The sequence below is a fragment of the Danio rerio genome, chromosome 14, assembly GCF_052040795.2.
Source record: "Danio rerio strain M-AB ecotype USA chromosome 14, GRCz13ab, whole genome shotgun sequence".
NCBI lineage: Eukaryota > Metazoa > Chordata > Actinopteri > Cypriniformes > Danionidae > Danio > Danio rerio.
This window is the reverse complement of record NC_141034.1, coordinates 5,622,550-5,643,619: the sequence shown is the minus strand read 5'-3', so window position 1 is coordinate 5,643,619 and position 21,070 is coordinate 5,622,550. Positions and strand designations below refer to the sequence as shown.

General features: G+C 36.9%; 1 long non-coding RNA gene across 4 annotated transcripts in view; it reads left to right on the top strand.

The window, feature by feature from the left end:
• The window catches only part of LOC137487507 (uncharacterized), a 214,880-nt gene that overhangs the window by 78,511 nt on the left and 115,299 nt on the right, over positions 1–21,070 (top strand). For all 4 annotated transcript variants that reach the window (XR_015507159.1, XR_015507162.1, XR_015507160.1 and 1 more), the window contains exon 4: positions 5,819–5,911. This is a non-coding gene — a long non-coding RNA (uncharacterized LOC137487507). The remainder of the gene's footprint in view (positions 1–5,818; positions 5,912–21,070) is intronic.

The following is a 21,070-nucleotide window of genomic DNA, read 5'->3' as shown; positions in this document are numbered from 1 at the left end:
CACCCCACAGAAGAGGGACAGATATTGACACATTGACCTACAGTCACTGAAAAAGACCTTTTAATTAGTTTTAATAAGATTAAGTTTTATAATAGTTAATAAGAAGTTTTATTACTCATTTCTAATAACTGATTTCTTTGCCATGATGACAGTACATAATATTTGACTAGATATATTTCAAGTATTCAGCTTAAAGTTACATTTAAAGGCTTAACTGGGTTAATTAGGCAAATTAGGGTAATTAGGCAAGTCATTGTACAACAGTGGTTTGTTTTCTAGTCAACAAAAAACAAATATTACCGGCAATTTTCCGGAAAGGTGTGTATGTGTGAACAGGCCCTTTTTGAAAATACCGGTAAATTCGTTGTAACATTACAGGTAATCTGCTGAATTCAATCTGCGGAATGCTGCGCTGTGTGAACGCAGTAGGAATATTGCCGGAAGAGCGCATGCACGTCTAGAACATGCTGAGTGGGACGTCTGCTTTAGCCAATCAGAACAGTTAGACGCATTCACGCTCGCCCGGTTTATGAGAATAAAAGCCTTTAAATATTTTCCCAGACACATTAGCTGCTCGAAGTTAGTCAGATAACGATAATGGGCTCTATTTTGACGGTTCATGCACAAAGTATAAAACGCAGGGCGCAAACACTTTCAGGGTGCATTTTTGCTAATTTAAGGATGGGAAAATTCGTTTTGCGCTGTGGCGCATGGTCTAAAAGGGTTGAGTTTATTTTCTTAAGGAGTTACAGGTGTGTTTTAAGAATAAACCAATCAGAGTTTCATCTCCCATTCCCTTTAAGAGCCTTGCGTCACGCCATAAGTGCATTTGCTATTTACATGACGTAAGTGTAATTGGAAAAACTGAGCACAAATATTTGTTTCAAATTTATTTCTAAATTCAGTTCTAATTTCCAGCAAACGAATAAATGAACAATAATAACGAAGTGTTTAAAAACCTGAGTTATATCCTAAAACACATGCTGTGCCCCATATGGTCTAAAACCTGCAGGTGGGCAAATCTAAGCTTGTTTTAATAAAACAAATATAAATATGGATATAATAAATAATACTGCTAATAATAATAACATTATACAAAAGCAAATTGTTAAGAATGAACTGAAAAAGCCTCCCGAGATGAAGAAAGCATAAAAGCAGTGTTTTTTATATTTATGTAGGCTAGAAAATAATATGTTTTGTAATATTTTAATCCTTTATATTTATATCCTATACATATTCTTATTATATCCTATATATATATCCATAATATTTTATTTTTTTTATATGTAAAATTATTTCCGTATTGCTCTACATCTTGTGTGTATTAAGCAGTGTGTAAGCGAGGCGCAACTTTTCGCTGGAGTTTAGACCGGGTTTATTTTGGTCTATTGAAAAATCTATTATAGTTTCTAAAAATAGCAACGCGCCAGCAATGCGCCTCAGAACACCTTCCTTTTTAGACCAGAACACCTATGGGCGCACATATGAGCGCAAATGCATTTGCTATTTAAACAGCGTAGTGCAACGCCTCAAAACGACTCTTGCGCCAAGCTGAAACCAACAAAAGTCTATTGCGCTGCGCCTTGCGCCACATTGCACCAGGTGTATGATAGGGCCCTATATGATCATCTTAATTCCAACCATGTAAGTAATTATCGATAAGATGCTTATGATAAGCCATTGTTTGTTTACCTTCAAGCTATGCGTGTGACCATGAAACAGCCCGTGAGTGTCAGCACACACATATCATGTACATCTCGACATGCGAAAGTGTTTCTCTATATATTTTCATTGGAGTTGTTCACAATACTGATCCACCCACAGAGTTTGAAATGTAGTCAAATGTTTACAAACACAAGCGCAGCCGTTTAGAGCTCATTTCTGGTTAATGATGTGAGAATTTGCCAGTATTTTGGAATGGATGTGCGAATGCTCTTTTCCAGAAAAATTCCGTAACGTCCTTGCCTGTGTGAACAGCGCTTTTTTGAATTTACCGGTAAAGTCCTTGCGGAAATTTTCCAGATATTAATCGGTATCACTGTGTGAAAGGGGCAGGGCGCTAATAATATTGACCTTAAATTGGTTTGAAAAAATTAAAAACTGCTGTTTTTCTAGCCGAAATAAAGCAAGACTTTCTCCAGAAGAAATAATATTATAGGAAATACTGTGAAAAAACTCTTCCTCTGTTAAACATCATTTGGGAAATAATCACAGGAGGGCTAATAAATGTGCAACTGCAACTACCTGTCGAGGGAGTTTCAACAATTCACAGACAGCTCTGCAAATAATTCTGGCCAAAAGTGGAGCAATTTGATTGGCCAGGAGAGCATAATAACTGAACATCAGTCTTCAGACTTACAGAACAAGCAGCTCTTCAGTGTGATGCAGCTGATTGCTTTGTTCATATAGCAGGCGCACAAAAAGCCATTGATGCGTTCCAGAGCAACAGACGGAGCTGAATCTGCAACTCCGCTTTACTTCGCCCACACTGTCCTGAAAACACCACACAGGCCTATTTGTGTCTGCTAGGGGAAGGATCAGTGGCAATCCATCTCTGTTGAAGACTGTTGCATAGATAATGTCATGCTAAATATAAATGTGTATTTTTTAAACTTTACAAATAAAGGAAATTATTTATCATTTGAAATCATCATGGAAAAACATAATAGTACTTAATAGTTATACAAGTACTTGATTTATTTCCCATTTAGGAGTTTAAAGCACTGAGATTTATCATAAATGAAATAAAATAGTACTACCTTTCCCTTTAGAAGATAAAAGTAGGATTTAGAGTAAAATGAAATGATATAAAATATGTAAATTTTTAGAATTGAGATAAAAACAAATTTAAAAAAGTATAAATTATCTATTAAAAATATATAATATATATATATATATATATATATATATATATATATATATATATATATATATATATATATATATATATATATATATTTTTTTTTTTTTTAATTGTATTTTTTTTTACTTAACTCAATTTTTTAAATTTTAAATTTTTATATGATTTCATTTTACCCTAAATCTTTTTTTAAAAATTTTTAATACAATTATATATGAATAAAAAAAAATAAATATTTTATTAATTTTCAGCATTTAAATATGTTTATGTTTTTTAAATAAAATTATCAATTGGTATTTCTAATAGATATTTCTGTCAACAACATGAAAGCATGGATCCATCCTGCCTTGTATCAACGGTTCATGCTTTTGGTGGGGGTGTAATGGTGTGGGGGAGGTTTTCTTTGCACACTTTGGGCCCATTAGTACCAATTAAGCAACACCACAGCCTACCTGAGTATTGTTGTTGACCATGTCCATCCCTTTATGACCTCAGTGAACCCATCTTCTGATGGCTACATCCAGCAGGATAACGTGCCATGTAATAAAGCGCGAATTATCTCAGACTGGTTTCTGGAACATGACAATGAGTTCACTGCACTCAAATGGCCTCCACAGTCACCAGAACTCAATCCAATAGAGCACCTTTAGGATGTGGTGGAACGGGAGATTCACATCATGGATGTGCAGCCGACAAATCTGCGGCAACTGTGTGATGCTAATATTTCAATATGGAGCAAAATCTACAAAGAATATTTCCAGTACCTTGTTGAATCTATGCCATGAAGCATTAAAGCAGTTCTAAATGCAAAAGGGGGACCAACCTGGTAATAGTAAGGTGTACCTAATAAAATGGCCAATAAGTGTATATTTTAGTAGATATTTCGTATAATTTAATATGCAGATTGCAGATCACTAATGCTAACTGTTAATAATTTGATGAATTGATTTATTTATTTATTGTACACCATTGTTAACTGTTAACTGAGTTCTCGGCTTAGCATAAAAGGCATCATTTCAATTAGAAAACAATAGATCAGTGTATTCATCTTTACCTAGGGCTGCTTTAGACTTAATGCTTGGCATCAATGCTGAGCTAGAAACACACACACACACACACACACACACACACACAGAGAGAGAGAGAGAGAGAGAGAGAGAGAGAGAGAGAGAGAGTCGCATTCAGCATTTATCCATGTCTCCGGAGGTTTTGAGGAAGATCTGTCTCACTTCCCCCTCAGAGTCTTAAAACAGGACCGCACTCCATGACACACGGTTGGTGCGAAACCCAACAGATTGCACATATTACAAACAACTTGTGTTCAAACTCACGAACATGACTAAAGTCGGTCAGTTGCAGGAACAGTTCAGAGAAAAATTAGCACTTTGTCACTCACCCGTATGTCACTTCAAAACCATATGCTGTTAGTTTTAGTATCTACCCAGTAAACCCAAAAATAAGTTCCAGGACAGTTTTTCTATTAGGCATGTGGATATTTTTGTATTTTTTTTTTTCAATCTCTTCACTTCTTTAGAAAAAAAGCATTGTGCATTTCTGAAGTGTGCCTCACAACCACTTTACAAACCACCTGTAGAAACACTCCTCTCTCTTTTCTTAGGGTGCTTTCACACCTGTGGGTCGATTCTTTTGTTCCGAAACAGGGATTCAAATTGTTACATGTTGCTTTTTGTTCTTGGTGCGGTTCGCTTTTACATGGCAACGTTTCTAAGGCCCCGTTTACACTTGTGCATTTTAGTTTTAATACGGCATTTTAGATCAAATAGACACGTGTCTACACTAGCGTTTCACCTAGCGCTTTTGAACACATCTCTGTCCACACTATGCCACCAAAAACGTATATCACGTGACCATTAGCACACTCTGGGCATGCGCATTCTAGTATAAACAGGAAGCATGTGTCTCGCTCGGCATTTGGTTATTGTCAACAAACGCCGGTTGAACAATGAACGCGATGGTAAAGAAAGCAAGAGAGGTTGTTACTAAACGTAACAAATGAAAACCGGCACAAATGCGCCTAAAACAGACAAAAGTGCAAACAACGCTCCCATTTCTCTGTCCATATTGTTGTTTACATTGAAGGCTGGTCTGCTGTCTCCCGGTAGCGTTAAAGCCATGTGTTATAGTCATTGGATAGGGGCTTGACGAATAAGGGAAGGATACGCAATGACACAAAAGCCCCAATCAAGCAGCGAATCTCAGCAGCCCCGCCTCCGTTTTCAGATGTCTCCGTTTTCCCCCATCCACACTGAGACATTTCAGAATGAAAACGGCCTCTCCAGCGTTTCCAAAACACTCTGTTTTTGCCGCTCGAAAACTCCGGCGTAGTTAGAACGGATGGTATAACCGTGGCAAAACTTATGCGTTTCAAACTAAAACACATTAGTGTAAACGGGATCTAAATTGACCCAAATTAGCTAAAACAAATCATGTGTGAGCAGGGGCGCAACTACACATTCAATGAGGCTCCCCGGTTTCCTCCCACCATCCAAAGACATTCACGGTAGTTAATCGACTAATCCAAATTATCATCTAAGACGAACCTTAGTTTACACTTCCCACTCGCAGACAAGCAGGGGAGTTCTCGAGACCTACCTGAGCTCAAACTCCCCTCCCGCCCTTCTAACATGAGGGAGCCACGGGCTCGAGGATATTAAGAGCTCAGGGCTCTCTCCCGATGCATGTCAATTGCGCTTTATCAATCATCAGCTAAGTGTGAACTCTTGTCATGCTGACGTCCTGTGCCTGCGAGGTAGACAAGGAAAAGGCAGATCAGGAGATTCCTTATAAAAATATACACCATGTAAAAAAAAAAACATTTGAAGAGATTAGTTCATATAGAAGAGAAGTTTGATTAGATATCCATGTTCATGTAGAGTATGTGATTGTACTTGATGTAACTTTGTTATAGTGATGTTTTTTTTTTTTTTTTTCTCACAGGGCTCAACATTCCTGTGGGTTCAGTCTCGCCTCCAGATTCCTGGAGAAACTCGCTGCCTTCCTCTTTTCCGGACACACATCATCGCTGTTCAGGTTATTAAATTCCATCACACTCTGTCTAGGTGAATCAAATTACCGTGGCGAGCGGCTCCAGGCAGAGCTGCGGTTTGCTCAATGGGGCAAAGGCTTTTTGTGAGCTCTTTCAATGCTGGCCCTAATTTAGCATGCAGCTAATGCACGAATCATATTTTACCAAGCTGAACGTGTTAAATGAACCTGTAATGGGACGATTCGAAACATTAGCAGGTGCGAAGAAGGGATCTTAAATGGATAGTCCATCTAAAACATCGAAAATTATGTCATTGTTCATGTTACATTTACCTTCAGTGGAGGATTTTCCGAATATCTGATGTATGTTTTAAACCTAAGTTTCATTCATTTGTTCGTTATATTGTTCGTTCTTTGCTTTGTTCATTCTTTGGTTTGTTTGCTCTTATATTTTGTTCATTGATTCTTTTTTTTCGCTCTTTCATTCGTCCTTTCTTTTATTCAGTTTTTGTTTGCTTGTTTTTTGGTTTGTTCTTTCATCCATTCTCTTTTTTTCATTTGTTCATTATTTCGTTTGTTCTTCTCTAGTTCTTTTTTGTGCTCCTTCATTCATTCTCTTTTGCTCATTCGTTCTTTCATTCCTTCTTTTGTTTATTTGTTTTTTGTTTGTTTATTTATGCGTTCGTTCTTTCCATTGTTTTTTGTGTTCGTTCTTCAGTTCTTTTTTTCGCTCTTTCATTGATTTTCTTTTTCTCATTCATTCTTTCATTTGTTCATTTTTGTTTGTTCAATCATTCCTTTATTCGATCTTTTGTTCTTTTTTATTCTTTCTTTTGTTCATTCTTTCTCTTGCTCTTTAATTCATTCTTTCGTTTATTTATTTTTTATTTGTTCGTTTGTTTGTACGTTCTTTCATTCTTTTGTTTGTACGTTTTTTTGTTTGTTCGTTCGTTCTTTCATTCCTTCATTCTTTCTTTTTTCTTTCTTTTAATCTTTCTTTTGCTCTTTAATTTGTTCTTTACTTTATCCATTTTCTGTTTGTTCATTCGTTCTTTCTTTCGTTCTTTTGTTTGTTCGTTTTTTTATTTGTTCCTTTGTTTGTTCTTTCATTCTTTCATTCATTCTATTGTTCTTTTATTCTTTCGTTCATTTTTTTCTTTCATTCATTACTTTCGTTTTTTCATTTTTTCTTTCTTTCTTTCTTTCTTTCTTTCTTTCTTTCTTTCTTTCTTACTTTCTTTTTCTTTCTTTCTTTCTTTCTTTTGGTCATTTTTTTGTTTGCTTGTTTGTTCTTCCAGTCTTTCTTTTGCTCTTTCATTCATTATTTGGTTTGTTCTTTCTTTCTTTCATTCATTTGTTTGGTGTGTATTTTAAACCCAAGTTTTGTTTGTTTATCCATTCTTTCCTCTTTTTTGTCTTTTATTCTTTCTTTCGTTTCTTCAATCTTATGTTTATCCACTCATTATTTTGTTTGTTCGTTCTTTTATTCATTTTTTCTTTCTTTTTTTCATTACTTATTTCTTTCACTCTTTCATTTGTTATTTCTTTTGTTCATTCTTTCTTTCTTTTACATTTGTTTGTTTTTGTTCCTTTTTTTGTTCCTTCTTGCTTTAATTATTTCTTTTGTTTGTTCTTTCTGTCGCAGTTTTTCTTTTTTCTGTTTTAAATTTTTAATTTAACTGAAATTTTTTTAAAGTTGCATGTTTTTGTTTTTTCTTTCTTTCATTTGTTTTCTTTTGTTTGCTTGTTTGTTCTTTAGTTAAATCTTTTGCTCGTTCTTTCTTTTCTTTGTTTTCTCTTTCGCTATTCATTCTTCCTTCCATTCATTCTTTTATTTGTTCATTCGGCCTTTCCTTCATTCTTTTGTTCTTTATTTTGTTCGCTTTCTTTCGTTCCCTCTTTCTTTAGTTCTTTCTTTCATACAGTCAATATTTCATTTGTTCTTACTTTCATTTTTTTATTGCTTCTTTTTTCTTTTGAACTGTATTAATTAGTCGGACTTTAAAATAACATTTAAAGTAGTACACAGTCATAACAATGTCAAAAAATCCATCAAAATTGCAAATCGAAAACCTTGACATCCATTTGACATCCACACATTGATGCTATGATATTTATTCATATTACTTTGATATATTTTCCTGATTCGTTTGATCGTAACCATCTGTGAGATGACAGACTAGATATCTTGCTGGATGTATGCAAACTATTGCTTGACAAAATCCTCAATATTTAGACATTAATAAGACGCCCCTAAGACATAGGCAAGCCTGAGCTGGATTTACATTACGGTTCCTATTTTTTTTAACAAAGAAAAAATGAACTAACCAGTGAACCAGCATGTGAACTAACCAACAGATCAGTCCCATCACACACAACATCTCAGATGTTATTTTTGCTTATTGTGAAATACCTGAGCCAAAGTCCAGGAAATGCTTCGGTATAATTACATCCCTGAACCAACGCACATGATTGCATTACCAAACATTGGAACAAACGATAACACGATCATGTTTATTGCGTTTCATCTGTGCGCTCTGAGGCACAAGTCATTTATTATATATGAAAAAGACTTCTTAATGCAGCAGCTTTCATTTGTCTATGTGATATTTGGTGCCAGTTTATTATAAAGTTATGATTTTATTCTCTACAATGGAAGCAGTCCTTCATTTGCATTTCCATATCTGGGAAACATCCATACAAACTCACTCACACACATATAGTTTAGTTAATTCACCTTTACCACATGTCTTTGGACTTGTGGGGGAAACTGGGGCACCCAGGGGAAACCCAGGCAAACACGGGGAGAACATGCAAACTCCACACAGAAATGCCAACTGACCCAGCTGAGGTTTGAACCAGCAATCTTCTTGATTTGAGGCGATATCGCTACCCACTGTGCCACCGCGCCACCCTCTTTTTTTGTGGAATAAAATAAAATATTTTACTAATAAATAAATAGTAAAATGAATGAATAGATACATAAATACATAAATAATTAAGCAACACTTTCTAGTCTTGCTTTCAAACGTTTATTATACGAGTACTTCAAATTTTATGCTAATAAATTGTATATATATCATTTAAATAGCTGGATGTTTTGTAAATATTTTAGACTTTTTGCTAATTTTGTGCAATAAAACTAAATAATTTATTAATAATGAATAATAAAACAAAATAATGAATGAATAAATAAAAAAAATACAATTAGGTTCATAAATATTTGGACATTAACACAATACTAACTTTTTTGGCTCTATACACCAACACAATGGATTTGAAATGAAACAATATGTGCTTTAATTACAGACTGCCAGCTTTAATTTGACGGTATTCACATCCAAATGTGGTGAACGGTGTAGGAATTACAACAGTTTACATATGTGCCTCCTGTTATGAGTGTGTGAATGAGTGTGTGTGTGTGTGTGGATGTTTCCCAGAGATGAGCTGTGGCTGGAAGGGCATCTGCTGCTGGATAAGTTGGCGGTTCATTCCACTGTGGCGATCCTGGATTAATAGCTGAAAAATAAATGAATGAATGAATGAATGAATGAATGAATGAATATTGTAAACACACAAAAAAATGACACAAAAATATCATAATATATGAAGGGTTTTATTCTGACCTGCAGAAATGACATGAATTTTCATCAAACTGTTGAAATATTCCTTTAATAAACCAGTTTGTCTCATGTGAATCCACACTATGCACACCATGGACACTGATATTTCTTCACCTTTCAGCATTATCCGAAAGGCAGAAAGTTAATATAATAAAAGGGAGTCCAAACGGTGGGTGACCGCAGTCTGTCACCTTTTATACAGCCAATTCTCCGTCTTCCATCTTCCATCGTATCATCACATTACAATCGCCGGAGCCCGCGGGCTGTTCATTATGGCTATGATTAAAGGGCAGAGTGAAAGCAAAATGGCACCTGGCCAGCTCAAACGCGATATGACAGAAGACCTCTGCTGTAAACCTTCCCCATCCGCTCTTATTCAATATTATAGACCCGTCGATTCACCGAACATGCAGCCAGGCCTTTATTTTCATTCTTCCACACCAATCTCGAGTCACTCTATTTAGCCAGGACCCTGTGCTCTGGGTTATTTATTGTGGACGACAGCAGGCGTTCAGTCATAAGCGTCGCCGTCCAGCGGGGTTTGTTGAAGCCTGTAGCACAAACACCTGATGCTAAATGAATAAATGCTTCTGCGGGGCAGGAATAGCTCACCTTTTTTTATTTGTTGTTTGTTTGAGGCTGGGAGGATCAGATTACACATCTGAGAGGATGAATATGGAGGGAAAGCTAATGCAATTTGGTCGGTCTAACCTAATTTGGCTAATTGAATGCTAATGCTATTTAAGCTAGCGGGATTCCAAACACAAAATATCCCAGGCTAAATCTTTGGGTGTGATGCATCTGGATAAGCTTCATTATGGAGTTTCCATGAGAAACCTTTTTTTAAAAATAGCTGTAAAATATTATTAGTGTACACACGAAATCAAAACTAACCATGTGGGTTTTGCTAGCTCACATCGCTAGTTTTGTGGTGAACAATTCACCTGTGCGTGGCATTAAGAAAAAATAAATAGTTTGCCATTATAATCTAAAATTAAAATCTGAAAATGCACTTCCTGTTTGCTTTCAGTCAAATTCTCAGATTACGTATGTCTGAGGTATGGGGCGGGGCTAACATACTTAACCACACCCCAAGGGTCAGTTTTGACAACAAACGGAAATGGTGAGGTGGAGGAGTCCCAAAATCCTTTCCCAAAACCCTTTTGCAGCTCTGTCTGAATGAAATGCCCACTTTACTACATCCAATCAGCTCACAGTAAGAAAAACAAGCCACGCCCACTGATTGCATATTTAATATTCTATTTCTCTAAGAACTGCATCTCAATACAAGCAGTTCCAGAATTTAAGATCACTTTATAATAACAGCATGCTATAAATAATTTCTTAAGCTTCAGCAAATAGTTTATTATTTGTTAAGCATCAACTAATAGACATTAATAACTTACAAATAGCTAGAAATGCTGTATTCTTGACATATAAGCACATATATAATGGGTTTAATGGTTAGATTGTATTTGCTAATTACTAAGTATTGCATTAAGATTTTTTTTTTTTTTAAGATCAGTTGGTATTTTTTTTTAAGATCATTTGCAATATATATATAAATATGTATATATTCATCGGTCACTTTATTAGGTACACCTTACTAGTACCAGATTAGACCGCCTTTTGCCTTCAGAACTCCCTTAATCCTTTGTGGCATATATTAAATAAGGTACTGGAAACATTACCCAGAGATTTTGCTCCATATTGACATGATAGCATCACACAGTTGCTGCAGATTTGTCAGCTGCACATCAATGATGTGAATCTCCCGTTACACCAGCCTGATCTCACGAGAAGACGTAAGTATTTTACGTTTGTTAGTTTAGTGGCTAATTCGTACGAGCTCAGTCGTACAAATTTGTACGATTTTAAAAAGGAGGTTTGGAACCTAACCCTACCCCTAAACCCAACCGTCATTGGGGGATGAGCAAATCGTACTAAATTGTACGAATTCATACGAATTAGCCACTAAATCAAAAAGTTACGAATTGCCGTGAGATTGTGTTGGTTACACCACATCCCAAAGGTGCTCTATTGGATTGAGTACTGGTGACTGTGGAGGCCATTTGAGTAACATTGTCATTGTTGACACAATAATCACTTGGTACTAATGGGCCCAAAGTGTGCCAAAAAAAAAAAAAAACACACACCATTACACCACCACCACCACCACCACCAGCCTGAATCGTTGATACAAAGCAGGATGGATCCATGCTTTCATGTTATTGACACCAAATTCTGACTCTGCCATCCAAATGTCACAGTGGAAATCGAGATTCATCAGATCAGGCAAGGTTTTTCCAATCTTCTATTGTCCAATTTTGGTGAGCCTGTGTGAATTGGTCTTCTGCTGCTGTAGCCCATCTGCCTCAAGGTTGGATGTGTTGTGCATTCAAAGATGCTCTTCTGCAGAAATCGGTTGTAACGAGTGGTTATTTGAGTTGCTGATGCCTTTCTATCAGCTTGAACCAGTCTGGCTATTCTCTGGCATGAACAAGGCATTTGCGCCCACAAAACTGCCGCTCACTGGATATTTTCTCTTTTTCGGATCATTCTCTATAAACCCTAGAAATGGTTGTGCATGAAAATTCTGTAGATCAGCACTTTCTGGAATACTCAGACCAGCCTGTCTGGCACCAACAAACATGCCACGTTCAAAGTTACTTAAATCACCTTTCTTCCCCATTCTGATGCTCGGTTTGAGCTGCAGCAGATCGTCTTGACCATGTCTAAATGCCTAAATGCATTGAGTTGCTGCCATGTGATTGGCTGATTAGAAATTTGCACTAACGAGCAGTTAGATAGGTGTACCTAATAAATAGGCGGGTGAGTGTATATGCAGTATATATATAACTTGTTTAATGCACTGCATTAAAAATCTCACAGAAAATAAAAGCACATTTTTCATACAGTATAATCGGTTGCTAATATTTAATTGCTTCTCCCTTATATTTGATCAGCAGCTATTCTCCTCTGCATTATATCATGCATAAATGTTTTTTTTTAGCAGACCAGCATATCAGAATTATTTCTGAATGATTCGAAACGAGTAATGATGCAAAAAATTGTTTTGAAATCACATGAATATATTAAATTTTAAAATAAATCCAAATAAAAAAAACAGTTACTTCAATACAAAAAAAAAAAAATATATATATATATATATATATATATATATATATATATATATATATATATATATATATATATATATATATATATATATACTTTTATATTTAAAGGGTTAGTTCACTCAACAAAAAATAATTATGTTTTTAATTACGCAGCCTCATGCTGTTCCACCTGCCCCCCCCCCCCCCCCCCCCCCCCCCCCCCCGAGGCCTTCATCCATCATCAAAACAAAAAATTTTAATATTTTAAATGAAATTCTGGAGCTCTCTGACCCTTCATAGACAACACTATTCTAGAGATGCTCATAGTCCAGATAAGAAGACATAAACATTTTTAAGTTTTTAAAGCATTAAACACCTCACAGGAAATAAAAGCACATTTCTCATCACAGTATAATCACTTAATACTATTTCATTGCATTGAGAAAATATTGTATTTGATTAGCAGCTATTGTCCTGTGCATTATATCTTGTATAAAGGTTTTTTAAGCAAACCAGCATATCAGAATCATTTCTGAATGATTTGAAATGAGTAATAAGGGAAAAATCTGTTTCGAAATCACATAAAAATATTACATTCTAAAATATATCCAAACAGAAAACAGTTATTTCAATAGTAAAAAGGAAATCAAAATCGTACTGTTTTTGCTGTACTTTGGATCTAAAAAAATAGCTTTAATAAGCAAAAGAGGCTTTTTGTGAACATGTTTAAACCCTTTAAGCAGAAATCCAATATTTGCTATTCTCCAAAGTTCATGTATGATAAACCATAACCTGCAAATTCATATATTGTGATGCTGAAGGGCCAAACAAAAGATTGAAATGTCAAGGTGTGAGCCTGTAGCTGAATAAAAATTACAGCAATAACAAATAAATTGTAGGACAGTGAAAAAAGATTGTATGTTTTTACATTTTGTATTTTGTTTGATCATTTATTATGTGCTTTGTTTTTATTCCCTTAAGCCACCGACAACACTATTTACCAAAAGGCAAACAACGGTTTATTGCAGAATACGGGTTTTATTTTACTACTGCATTAAAAACCTCCCAGGAAATAAAAGCACATTTTGATCACAGCATAATCAGTCATTAATATTTCATTGCTTCTCCCTTGTATTTGATTAGCAGCTATTCTCCTGTGCAGAATCTTCCTTCTGTTATCGCAATGAAACAATTCAAATGCAAAGCGCATAAAGTTTTAAACTCTCCAGGCACAGTGAGCTGCGAAATCCGCTTTAGAAAAATCTACATCAACATAACATCAATATACTCCAAGGCCAAACATCACTTTTGGCCTTTACTGCAGTGGCGAGGCCAGCGGTTTTAAAGTTAGTGGACCTTGGTGAAATAAAGTGTCTACTCTCAAGCTAAAGTACATCATTTTACAACATAAGAGATGATAATAGATAAAATGGCATAATTGGTTTGTGGCTGAAGAAGAAAAAGGTCAAAAGTATGAGGCAAAAATTTCAGTCTTGATTGAAAACAAGTTATGTGAAAATGTTTTCTGTTAAATTTTTTATTTTTGAGTCCTTGAAGACTATTACACTACCTGACAAAAGTTCCTTTGTCAATTCCACTTTTAGCACTTGAGCAACAAATAACTACTTGACTTCTGGTTGATCATTTGTAAAAGATTGGCAGAAGGTCGATATTTTAGATAAATCATCAGTTGAACTGCATCGATCATCACTGCAGAAGACCTATTGGAACCTGCGTGTACCCAAGATTCTCACAGAAATCAAGTTTGGTGAAGGAAAAAAACATCGTACATTCAGTATGGGGGCGTGTGAGAGATCTGCAGAGTGGATGGCAACATCAACAGCCTGAGGTGTTAAGACATTTGTGTTGCCCATTACATTACAAACCACAGGAAAGGGCAAATGCTTCAGCAGGATAGTGCTCCTTCTCATACTTCAGCCTCCACATCAAAATTTCTGAAAGCAAAGAAGGTCAAGGTGCTCCAGGATTGGCCAGCCCAGTCACCAGACATGAAGATTATTGAGCATGTCTGGACTAAGATGGAGGAGGCATTGAAGATGCTTTCACACCTGTGAATCGATTCAGTTGTTCCGAAACAGAGATTACAAATGTTACATTAGCCCCTTTCACACATACAGACCTTTCCGGAAAGGTTGTATGTGTGAACAGGTCCTTTTAGAAAATACCGGTAAATTCGTTCTGGCTATTTTCCGGAAAGAGAAGTTGTAACATTACCGGCAATTTGCCGGAATGCTGCGCTGTGTGAATGCAGAAGGAAGATTCCCGTAATAAGCGAGTGCACGTCTAGAACGTGCTGACGTGAGACGTCTGCTTTAGCCAATCAGAACAGTCAGACGCATTTACGTCCGCGCGGTTTGTGAGGATAAAAGCCTTTGAATATTTTTCCAGACACATTTAGCTGCTAGAAGTTAGTCAGATCACGTTTATATGTTCTTCTTAATGCCAACCGTGTAAATAATCATCGATGAGATGCTTATGATAAGCCGTTGTTTGTTTACCTTCAAGCTTTGCGTGCGCCTATGAGCGCCTGCACACGCACATATTATGAACATCTCGACATGCGAAAGTGATCCTGCGAAAGTTGTTCACAATATTGATCATCCACAGAGTTTGTAATTTAGTCAAATGTTTACAAATACAAGCGCAGCCGTTTAAAGCTCATTTGTGGTGAATGATGTCAGAATTTACCGGTATTTTGGAATGGATGTGTGAATGCTCTTTTCCGGAAAATTTCCGTAACGTCCTCGCCTGTGTGAACAGCGCTTTTTTGAATATACCGGTAAAGTCGTTCCGGAAATTTTCCAGAAATTTACCGGTATCACTGTGTGAAAGGGGCTATTGTTGCTCTTTGCTCTTGGAGCAGTTCGCTTTCACACTGCAAAGTTTCTAATCGGACCAAAAGAGCTAAAACAAGTCACGTGCGAGTAAACTCTCCTCACATTGGTCAGAGTGTCAGGGTTTGTTTTGCAGAGTCCCGCTCAGCTGTCAGGAGAGGTGGTGGTTTGGTGGTGTTTGACAAGGTGCGTGCGACGTGTCTGAAGAGTGAGGAGAGATGCGGTGGGGAGGGGTGAGAAGGGTGCGCGACGTAGACATTTTGAGGACCGGGAGGGAGACGCGAGATTACCGGGAGATCATCACTCGTTTGCGGGCATCCGGAGACTTGTGAAACTTCCCGCCCTATTCATAATTCTCTCCTCATATAGCCGTATGCCTATTACATATCCATAAAACACAGTGATATAACTGCGCTTGGACCGTATCGCTTTCTCACTGCAATCGATCTGCTCCAGAGTTCGTTTCAATCGAGCCGAGACCACCTCATTCAAGCGATCTCGGGGCGATTGTTTTGGCGCGGATCCGAGAGCGATTGGTGGTTTCACATATGCCAAACAAACCGCGATAACTGGGCAAACGAGACAGGTTCCGAAACAAAAGTGTAGGTGGGAAAGCACCCTAAATAATCTTGATGAACTCTGGGAGTCTAGATGACTTTATTAATAAGTGATTTGAGTCAGAGATGTATGGATGCAGACCTCCAAGCTCATGGGGGTCAGACACAATATTCATTCTGTTTCCACTGCAGCATGACTTTTTATTCTATACTGGACATTATTTCTGTTAAGTGACCAGACTTTTGTCTGAGCAAAGTCAGACCTTACTGTCCTAATTAAATAATTAAGACATGATCCTATTTTATTTTGGTAAAATAAGCGTAATCTAGAGGCCTTTGCCTTTCATATAAGCCATTTCTGATACCAAATCGTCAACTAGAAGTCAAGTTATTTTTGTGTAGAATGTTGCAGTACTGCTGTAATAATGCTGAACTTGCTCTTCAATGAATAGAGAGGGGAAAAACATTTTTGTAGAAAGCATCAGCTCTCCATTTTTTTGGCTGCAGAACCGATTTAGCAGGTGTTAGTTTCTGGTCAGTGATGCGTGAGAATTGATAGCAGCCCGAGAAGTATCCACAAGAGCAGCTTGGTCATAATTAGCACGGTCATTAGTTCGATTATTAGAGCAGTGGACAGTGTGACTGTCTGTGGACGGCTCAACTCATTGGACAAAATCCATTTTCTCCATCCTCAACTCCACTGCTTTCCCAAATCTCTGTGTGTTCAACAGCCCGCACACACACACAAAAAAATAGATAATCAGAGCATGACGAGAAGAGAGAAGGAGAGAGAGAGAGAGGCAGTAATTTTTTCCAGCTTTTATATCCCCAGAAACATTTCCTTCCTGTAAGTAGATCAGCTCTTATTGAAGGCAGATAAGATTAGAAATAAATGCACCATTTTGAAAGGATTACAGAAGAAAAAAAAAGAGGTTTAACAGTAAAGGAACTTACTTTCAAAAAACTTACATCATCTTGATCGTGCATGTACTGGATAAAATGAGTTTTCATTTCAAAATATGCTATTAACATTGCATTATGTAATGAATTATACTGCCAACTTTCTGGAAACGTCCTACTTAAGAGTTCAAATGTTGTTGTTTTATAATGCGGTGTGTTTGGCTGCTTTTTGTGACTAAATATGAAATTGGAAATATTGTAAAAGAGGTCCATGCAACACACACACTCACTGTACTTAGCTGACCGTAACCAGTTTGTGAATAATATTGGAAAGCTTTCACAAGTCAGCGCAGTAAAGTATGGGGTGCCTCAATGATCAGTTTTAGGCCCTTTGCTGTTTATACTATACATGCTACCCCTGGGAGACATTATTAGAAGACATGGGATTAGAGATCTGCGTGAGACTAAATTTTGAATCCCACTCCCGCCAGGTTTTTGCCTGACCCTGACCGCTCACGCTTATATTCAGCATTTGTTGTCCCGCTGCATGACCCACCCTGTTTTCTGCGTGCGTCTGAAGTTTGTTAAAAGAGGATGCTGGGCAGCCAGCAAACAGAGCATTACAGTAATCCAGCCTAGAAGTCATAAAAGCATGGACTAGCTTTTCTGCATCCTGCATTTCTGCATTCTGCAGATGGTTAGCATAGTTTGTAACTTAGCGATATATCTCAGATGAAAGAAGGCAGTTTTTGTGACATGGGATATATGATTTTCAAAAGTTAAATTGCTGTCTAATATGACACCCAGATCTTTTATAGTAGAGCTAATGCTAACTCTGTATCTCTCTAATTGTAGGTCGTGTTGTAAAACCTGCTGTGTATAGGATTTAGGCCCAATAACTAATAATTCTGTTTTTTTTGAGTTTAAGAGTAGGAAATTGTTGGTCATCCAGTCTTTAACATCTTTAATCCTCTTAGTTAGCTTAGACAATTTAGATATCTCATCAGGTTTAGTTGAAATATATAATTGAGTAGCATCTGCATAGCAGTGATAGCTGATCCCATGTTGTGGTCTGCATTCCGCAGGACCCGACCAGATTTCTTGCGGCGCGCGAATAAATTTTCCGAATAATGTGCGGGAGCGGTCGGTAATAGGTGTAATTTTGGACAGGAGCGGGCGGTCTAACAATATCGATCCCAACTCCCGAGCGAGCGAGCACGCTTATGTATGTGTGTGAATGAGACTGCGTGATGCTTTGTTTAGATTGTTTGTTGATGTCTATGTATGTGTGTGTGTGTGTGTGTGTGTGTGTGTGTGTGTGTGTGTGTGTGTGTGTGTGTATGTGTGTAAATAAGAGAGTGTGATGCTGTCTGTGTGTATGTGTCACTTGCTTGGTGCATATGTGTGTGTATGTTTATACAGACAGCTTGTTATAGGTTGTCTGGACTCTATATAGCTGGGTGGTTTTCAGTTTTGTTCTCCCCCCGCCCGTTAGCGGGAATGGGCGTGGCGGGGTAGAGCTCTGCACAAGACGTTTGGCCAGTGGAGAAATAGTCGTGCCCAACTGAGCCTGGTTTTTCCTTAAGGGTTTTTATCCTTCACTTTCACCAATCGGTGAGTTTTTTTTCTCAGTGCTTTTGCCACTGGCTTGAATGATTTGGGACCAGCAGAGCTGCGCATCGATGGATTTGCTCTTCAGTGTTTAGACTCTCAGCAGTGAATATTAAACCACACTAATCTGAGCTGAACAGAACTTAAACTCTGGAAACTGAACTGACACTGTTTCAAATCACTATAAATTTTTTTTATATGAAGCTGCTTTGACAATCTACATTGTAAAAGCGCTTTAGAAATAAATGTGAATTAAATTGAACTTGTTTGCCGTTCATATTATAATTGATCAACTGAAAAAGGTTGATTCTAAATATTACTTCATTTTTTTTTAACCTCTTCACCAGCAATGCCCTGCCTGCTCATATGTTGAATGACAGGATATTATGCTGCATTTGATGTGTTGACAGTTCAACAACAATCGGGTTTTAATTAAATCTCTCACCTCGCGCAAACTTTTATTGTGTCTCAGGGCAACATTTGCAGCTCCAGATTCCACGAAGCGTTTTGGCGGCGCGTTGAAATCTGGAGCGCTTCGATTTGAAGGTCAAGTCGTGCATTTTGCATTTTTTTCTATTCATTAGAGTTTCACAGTTAATTGGATTTTTAATTAAGCTGCCACTTTAATTAAAGATGTCAATTTGATGACGGCTTAATACTCCCATGCCACGCGTTTCATTAACAGCAATAAAACTGTCAAACATGGAGTTCCAGAGGACATGTACCTCATATCTCTCTCTGTGCGCATTACCATCGGTTATTATTACCCACGAGCCTTTCATTATAGTGCAAGTCAATGTGCGCGGGAGTGTTTATCAACATAATCTCTCCTCAACCCCTATTTCGCAACGGAAATAAACCCGAATGAGGTTTATCCAAACTAATTTATGCAGAGAAAGTGCACCTTCACCACTGTTTATGTCATTTTCGAAAGATGAGAACAGGTCAGAAAGCAGACAGTTTGCTCTTTTGCAGTGCTGTAATTATGATAAGGAGCTTTATTTTGGCTGCACATTTAAGAGAAATCCATTCATTTTTAATGCGGACCTAAAGTTGTCGGTGGCAACAACAACTCAAACTCTAAATTAGATGTCAAATGTTGCTCACAGCATAAAATATAAGACCTTTATGCATACTGTAATCGCAGCTAAAACCTTTTCTAAATGTTACTTATATGCAAATGTCTTATAGTGATTTTTATTATAAACATTTAGTTGAGTTAAATGGTGTTCATTGGTATTCAGCTCTTGGAGTGCACGATTATTTATTTTTATTATGTCATTTACATGATTGTGTTCAAGTTTAATGCTGTTGCATGGTGGTGCAATGGATAGCACAATTGCCTCACATCAAGAAGGTAGTTGATTCGAGTCCCAGCTGGGTCAGTTGGCATTTCTGTGTGGAGTTTGCATGTTCTCCCTGTGTTCGCTTGGGTTTCCTCTGGGTGCTCCGGTTTCCCCCACAAGTCCAAAAACATGCGCTATAGGTGAATTGGGAATGCTAAATTGTCCATAGTGTATGTGTGTGAATGAGTGTATGGATGTTTCCCAGTGATGGGTTGCAGCATCCGCTGCGTAAAACATGTGCTGGATAAGTCGGCAGTTCATTCGGCTGTGGTGACCCCAGATTAATAAAGGGACTAAGCCGAAAATAAAATGATGGAAGATTCGCATTAATTGAAATCCTTCATTATTACATGTTGCACATTTATATTATACATTTACCGGCCACTTTATTAGGTACACCTGTCCAACTGCTCATTTAAGCAAATTTGTAATCACACAGCCTACCTGAGTATTGTTGCTGACCATCTCTATCCCTTTATGACCACAGTGAAACCATCTCCTTATGGCTACTTTCAGCAGGATAACAAGCCATGTCATAAAGCATGAATCATCTCAGACTGGTTTCTTTAACATGACATTGAGTTTACAGTATTCAAATGGCCTCCACAGTTACCACAGTTCCAATAGAGCACCTTTGTGATGTGGTGGAACGGGAGATTTGTATCATGAATGTGCAGCTGACAAATCTGCAGCAACTGTGTGATGCTATCATGTCAATATAGAGCAAAATCTCTGAGGAATATTTCCAGTACCTTGTTGACTTCATGCCATGAAGGATTAAGGCTGTTCTGAAGGCAAAAGGACGTCCAACTCGGTACTAGTAAGGTGTACCTAATAAAGTGGCCTGTGAGTGTCATATATTAAATGTTTTGTAATATAAAAATAAATATAATAAATAATATTTTTTAAAAATTATGATAATAAAAAAATGCTTTGCTAAGTGGTTGCTAGGATGCAATTTTAGTGTAGTATCATGGTTATGTTAAATTAAAAATTAATTTAGGGTAATTTTATAATGTTTTATATAACAGTATTTTTATTAATAGTAATAGTAATAATAATATGAAAAAAATATGTACCTTCAATATTTTTTATTAAAACTTTAAATAAAAATTCTTTAAAATTGAAAAATAAAATGTAAAAAATTAATTTGGGTACATTTATATTTTTTTACTGTATTTTTAATAATAATA